We start from the raw sequence: 7689 nt of genomic DNA, 5'->3' as shown, positions 1-7689 counted from the left end.
CCTCTGCTGTCTCTTACATATTCACTTGAAGTAACTCTTCAGTAACTCACTATATACATGTAACTAACATCTACTTAGAATAAGTCTATCAATAAGACAAGAAGCACAATAGGCTACAGGACTGCAGAAAACATGAGTTATTATCAGAAACTACTGAAAATATTCAATTTTTGTTAAGTTTGAATCTGAAAACATTCTATATCCGTAAAAAATGATTGATATTTTCCCTTATATTGTTATCATTTAAGGAAATATATATCAAAACAAACATAAAACAAGCCTTTAGATTTACAAGTCTATTGCAGGTGCCCAAATGGTCCTCAAAACGTTTTTGTCATTAAATCTTTATTTCAATTAGGCCATTACATAGGAAGAAGGTATCAAGTGGCTCAACCCCATTAACACTTTGAAGACCTGCTTCTCTAAAGAATATCAGGCCTTGGAAACCTGCTATTTATGCCATTATTTTAAGTGTTATTGGCACATACGTAATTGATGTATCTTCAAAACTACGTTCATACTAAAAATAGATCAAGGTTCAAGATTTATTTTTAGTATTTACTTTAGTTCTTTGATGCAGTGCAACTTTTAAAAGCAAGACGACAAAAAGGATAATTATCCTACCAAGACCTTCCTCTTGAGCTACACATAGACTGAATTTAAATGAATGGACCAATGACGACAAAATCGATACAGGTGAAATGACATAATATCATGTCAGTGAAAACGAGTTAGAAATTCTGAATCTGCAATGTAATAATTATGTCACAACCAATGAAAGTTTGTGCCAGATTGGAACTTGACTCTATATTTATGCTTTTTACTATTGGTAGCCTCAGCCATTCGATCATTGTAGCACACATCCAAGACTAACTCACAGTTTCATATGCCTAATAAATTATGAGCTTTTGTATAAATGAATGTACTACATCATAATGCTTATCATTGATGCCATTTATGGAACTTTTAACTGATCAGGTAGATGGATGAAATGCATTTAATGCTATTTGATATACTTTAAATCTGATTATGATATACTGTAATTACAACCTATTTTGATTTAGTGCATTATTAATAGGCTTGTCATAGGAAAGTTTGTACTGCTTCTGTTTCTACCTGGGGGTTTAAAAATAATATAATGTTTATTAACTTAAGTGATATTATCCCAGCATTTGAAAAAGATGCGAAGACAACTATTTAATGTTTATGGATCCACTATGTAAAGAGGGGTTTACATGTACCATCGCATTCTGTTTCAGAAAACATTGTTCATCAAAAACACTTGCAAATAATTCTAAAAAATTATGATTTAGGGCCAGTTTCAAAGAATGCAAGTCAACACATGTGAGCATTAATGTTCAATTAATTGTTTATTATTCTCAGATGTAGGTGCAGAATGTTGTCAGTTGTAGAAGCAGTCAGCTCTAAGTGACTGACTACAGTTAAATTTTACCAAATTCTACCAGCAAAACTGAACCGTCTACTAATAATTCTGATTCCTAACAACTTTTAGAATGTGGGAGCTCATTACTCCCCTAATGGTAAGTACCTACAAAAATTAAAGTATCATGAGTTGCTCATCAAGTGCCAAGCACCAACTTTGCACAAGATGGGTGCCACATATGCCTCCTGCAGGTTACAAACACATTTGCACGAGACTTTCCGAAAAATGGTTGGTGTGTTTTAAGAAAAACAGAAGTGACTATTTGTGTAGAGACATGACAGTGCCCCTGAAACAAGGATTCAATACTATCTATCTGAATCCAAACAGCAGTGTATGCAGTGGATAGAAGCTCTGAAGAAGGCAACGACAATGACTTTGGTGGGAAAGATCATGGCATCAATGTTTTGAAATGCGAAAAGAATTTTGTTGATTAACTACCTTGAAAAAGGTAAAACGATAGCTGGAGAATACTACTACCAACTTCTAATGGAACTGGATGTAAGAATTTGTGAAAACAGGCTCGGCTTGTAGGAGAAAAGAAATCATCTCCCATCAGTACAATGCAAATGCCCATAAAAGTGTATTGGCAATGGAGAAATTGAGGGATTTGCGCAATAACATCCACCCTATTCCCCAGATTTGCCTCTCTTGGAGGTTTTATCTGTTTCCAGGACTGAAGAAATTCCTTGCTGGTCAGCCGTTTTCATCCAAGCAAGAGGCCATAGCGACTGTAGATGGGTACTTTGCAGTACTTCTGGAGGTACACTAAAGTACTCTAGGAGGATAATTGCATTGAAATACTGCTGGATGACATGTATTGTTATTAGAGAAGATTCTATCGAAAAATAAAGTTCCTAAGGAAGCACAAAATGCTGTTTCCGCTAAGAGTCTGAGAGCTTTTCAGCCTGCCCTCCTATAATGACTAATGTTTTCTGTATGTCTCTCTGAAGAGTATGCAGCCCTTCTTGAGATAAGCTACCATTACTGCTAGTGCTTTTATAATAGTTTATTCGCTGATCATTTATTGATTAGTATAATTAGTGTTCTTGGATGTGTAATAACACATATAGGAATTCTGCAGTGGCCACGTTAATCAGCGACAATCAGATTCCAAGTTGATTTTCGCTTTTTCTTATCTGGTTCTTATGTATTCGTTTTTAATTGTCATGCATCATTCTTTGAGTTACTGTTACAGTGATATTTTATCAATTTTTCTGTCTGTGTTTTTCTTCAAATACTTTTGATTTGATTTTTGTGAGATATCATAACATTGATTTTTTTTTTACAAAAATATAGAAATTTTTATTCAATAGATCTGTTCCTAGTACTGTATGTTGTCATTAATTTTGTCAGTAGCTGTTAGTTTATTTCCATCTTTTGCCTCCTTTGGTTTTGTTTGGACATTTCCTTCTAGTATTCACAAATAATACAATTTTTAGTTCATTTGGTGCCATTAATATGTATAGAAACATCCTTTTCAAACCATTGTAGTTGAGCATCTAGGTTTTGTGACTCTATAAGTACATACCTTATTATAAAAGTAGTTAGTTAAGCTTATCATCTACTGACTCTGTCTTCTGTTGCCAATATTTCTTATCAGTTTTCACGCTTGATGTCTAAGAGATGTTAGACTTGTGCCCCATTTTTGAATATCATATTTTTTTATTTGACACCTGTTTTTATTTTTTCATAACTTAAGTAAAAAAATATTTGTTTGCTGTTGTTTGTAAAAGATTTGTTTGCATAAGTATATCTGTTAGATTTTCTGTAAGAATTGAAAGTCATCTGCAAATGACAGATCCATTCAGACTGTTTCCTTAATTGGTGGGTCCTGCTTCATGGCTTTGAAGTTTTGAATTCCAAATACTAACAACTTCTTTTCTAAGAAACATGAAATCAGTAATAACGATAAATTGTCTTCTTGTCTGATACCCTATTTTTACTTTAAATAGACAACATATTGTACTCATAAATATTAATTTAAATGTAATATTTGTTAAGATTTCGTGATTTTGTTTGCTAATTTTATTGTAGCTTCAAAATGGCATATATTTTGTTTCTGTATACACACTTCTTACATGAAAATCACGCTGAGCAAGAGTCTATATCCTATAGTCTCATAGCTGTCGTGATGTGAAACTAATAAATGAGACATGGAAAGTGTATTTGTACAGCTGGAAAAATGTCTGTGCCAAATCTTAGCTTCTCGAGTCAGCAGTCTACCAATTGTTTTATGATAAAAGCAGTCTCGAGAACAAAATAACTTATTTAATAAATGCAGTTGTAGTCGCATTTAAGTTGTTAATATTTATTTTTAATATAACTGGTTTCGATCTCCTTAAGAGATCATCAACAGACCTGTATTCTTTGATGGCAGTAAGATTCCTGCTGTCATAAAGGAATGTAGACCTGACTATGATTTCCTTAGAAGATCGGAACTGGTCACCTGAAAATGAAAATTAACGACTTAAATGAGACCATGACTGTGTTTACTAAATAAATTATAAAATTAATAGACCGTTGTTTTCCTGGGACAACATTCCAAAAAATTTCAAGGATAAAAGTCACCTGGTTTGCCCTGAGACAGTGATTATCGAGCTCCTAATTTGAAAGATGACTCACATGTCTAAGGAGATAGTTTATTTTCGAAAGTAATCACTTGTGGTCTTTCACTTGCTATTAGAAAACCTTTGTTGTCCCTAACATTCGTCAAACACAAGAGATAACACTATCAAACATTTTTCAGGTTTTCTCCTCTGGATTATAATCGGTTTAAAGCTTTAAATTTTCACCATTTCGCTAATGGAGCATCATCCCTGTACGGAAGTTCGGTCAAGACATAATACTAATGTTTCATTTGTATTTTACAGTTGATATAGACTGTTTAAAATTGTGTAAATGTTTTTTTATATTATATCAGTATTTCTCGAGTACAATGTACACATGGAATTTCATCTAAAATTATTACTGTCTCCATGAATTTTCAATTTTCAAAATGTATTCACTCTATCGTTCTGGACTAATCAGTGGGGATAATGACACTCCTTTTCTCTTGGCAGAGGTATTTTTTTTACTAAGAACCATTATCATAAAGAAACAATAAATGATATCTAAATTAAAATTAGAATTACAGCCTGTAATGAAACTGGTCATTGTGGCACTCACTTAAATGAAGAACACGAATCACCAAGTCAGATTTTTATTGCATGTTGTCACCAGTAGGTCACTTTTGTTAGTACTACATTAGTATAGCTACGAAATGCTTTAAAAATTTTGCTTGAATTAGTCTGTTATTTACTCTCAAAGTTTTGAATAAATTGTTACATTATTTTTGAAATGCTCCTCTTAGGCATTTGATTAATAAAAGGCTCCCATTTGTAACTTTTTCATTTAATTTAACAATTTTAATCAAAATTACTGAGTATGTTGCATTTAAAGTAAGATTTTTCAGCATATTTTCTTACGAATTGCACAGGAGTATGTTGGCACTAATATTCCCCAAACCATTAAGATAACTAATTTACTTGATGTCAGTTTTATTAAAATTATCTGATTGCAGTAACAATGTTGATAATACACACTGACAATAACAGTGTAACAGATCTGAAAAAAATTTAATTTACTTTTGAAAATAATTTTATATTATTATTTGATGACTTGTGTCATCTGTGGGTACTGAACACATGCAGTTTTTGTTTAGGAGTAGTATGTGGTAGTTGGTTGCTGGACTCGATTATGTGTAGCAGCTTTTGTGAATTTAATGTATACATATTAATAAAGATGAGAGCAACAATCAATGTTCATAGAAGTATTGGATGAAGAAGAATAAGACTAATCATTTAATCACATACATGAATTTAGAGAACCAGAAAATCATTTTTGCAGCAGGAATCATTGAACAAGTTGACCAAACCATTTAACAATAAAGACTGTTGATTGTAATACTATGGCAAAAGATTGAAATGAGTGGTTTATTTTACTTATTTTGAGCATGAAATATATCTCTAACAAGTCCACTTATTTTATGTTAAGGTACAAGAACAATTTTTATGAAACAGTTTTGTGAATTATGGATCTGAGGTTTTCAAAATAACTGATAAATTAATGATCAGTAACAACCTGTATTAACAAAATTAAAAATATTTTATGACATTATCTCCAGAAACTTAAAAACTGTCAACAGTGATCAAGTTCTCGACAATATATTCAGTTTAGATTAAATGTTCATTATACACTCCTCTGCAAAACTTAAGGATGAACTTAATATATTAACTACTCATTGGAAATTAATGTTGCCAGAGGTCTCCCAGTCACCCGCAGAAAGTTAGACATCACAAGGCATGAGGTTGTATGACTATAGTGTCAACTGGTGCTCACCACACAAGGTAGTTGAAGGAACAGAAAAAGACAGTGTGTGTCAACCAGCGAGCAGTTTGGTACACTGTGGTGATCTGCTTCGTTACAACATGGTTCAGAGACAACATTTTGATGTCTTCATATGGGGAACAATCATTGGAATAAGGACAGAGCGTGATGAGCGCAGACCAGGTGTGTGGTAATGGTCACAGCGTTTTTCAAGTACATGGTGAGCATTCCTAGCCAAAGGCAGTGCCATCCAAAGGAGAGGAGGTGGTCGACATTAGTAAACAACAGCAGCTAATGACTGCTGCATTGTGCAACAGGCAAGAAGGGACTCTGTCAAACTGTGGGCTCAGTTGCAACCACATTTAACAGGCCCGCAAGACACGCAATGTCAAGCTCCAAAGTCGCATGGCGACTGCATAGGGGCAGTTTCTTCGCCGAGTAACCAGTACATTGTGTTCTGTTGACACCTGCATATCAGCAGCGCTATTTGCGATGGTGCTATGAACATAGGCTGTGGATCAGTGAGGAGTGGGGGCGTGTGTTGTTCTTGGACGATAGCAGTTCTGTTAGAGTTGTGATTTTGGACATGCCCTTATATGGCGAGAGGTGGGAATATATACGAGGGTGCTTATGAAATATCGTCTCAGTTATGAGACTGGATTCGTGATTTCCTGTCAGAGTGGTGACCGTAGTAACTGACGGAAAGTCATCGAATAAAACAGAAGTTATCTGGCGTTGCCTGAAAGTAGTGTTATAGACCCTTGGCTGTTCCTTATCTATATAAACGATTTAGAAGACAGTCTGAGCAACCGTCTTAGGTTGTTTGCAGATGATTCTGTCGTTTATTGTCTAGCTTTTTCCGTATGCTGTTCGAGATTGGAATAATGAAAGTGGTTCGATGATCCCTCTGCCAGGCATTTAAGTGCGATTTGCAGAGCATCCATACAATTGTAGATCTGGGTATTTACCCCCTATTGACCGTAGACCTTCTTTGCCTGACTCTAGAACTGTCGACCAGAATCAGGTGGCAGGTAAAAACATCCAAAAATTAACTTGGTTTCACCTACACATTTTATACGAGACCAGATAACTTCACTGTCACACTCAACTTCGACTTTAATAGAGACAATATTTTTGTCAACTGCAATGAACACTCCCCCTCCTATGGCCTCCAATCCGTCTTTCCAATATACTTTCCACGACTCGCTAAATATCTCAGAGCTTTTCACTTCGGGTTTCAGTCAGCTTCTTCAGGATAATTTGAGTATGATAACTTTTCTGGGGGCAGTAAATTCTGGATCTTTATTATGAACGCTTTGACAGTTTACTGATACAATTATGACAGTCGAAGTGTATTTATTCTGAACGTTGTTTGACCTCCATTGCTGCATATCGGCTGGCGATTGTTCATCAGAGCCCTCAAACTACTGGCTAGCCTAAAAAAACTCTTACGTACACTCCACAAGTATTCTGCTAACCTAGTAGTAGCTTCCTTTGTGTAGTGCAACCCTGACCTATCAAGAGGAGTCATGCAAATCGCCACACGGTAACTAAGTCCAGAAATCTGCAGCCAGGACGGTCACAGAGTCGACGAAGTCTTTGGTTGGCATCCTCCACTCGGCTCCAAGGCAAAGGACTCTGGGATCAATGCTGCAAACTGCGAGTTCTGGTTGCACACCTCGTGCGAGACGAACAGTCTTAACCACATCCGCACCAGCCGCATGTACGAACTGAGGATCGCTCAGAACCCATGTAAAAGGCGCAGTTGGTGCTGACGTGAGCCGTATCTTGCTGACGACTGCATCCTGTACGCTCGATAGCCGCAGCAAGGCCGCCTCCACACCTTTCCATCCCTGAAGGCTCCCAGTTAACTAGTAGAC

The sequence above is a fragment of the Schistocerca serialis genome, chromosome 4 (genome assembly GCF_023864345.2).
Source record: "Schistocerca serialis cubense isolate TAMUIC-IGC-003099 chromosome 4, iqSchSeri2.2, whole genome shotgun sequence".
NCBI classification, from domain to species: Eukaryota; Metazoa; Arthropoda; class Insecta; order Orthoptera; family Acrididae; genus Schistocerca; species Schistocerca serialis.
The sequence above is the reverse complement of the archived record's forward strand: the minus strand, read 5'-3'. Positions refer to the sequence as shown.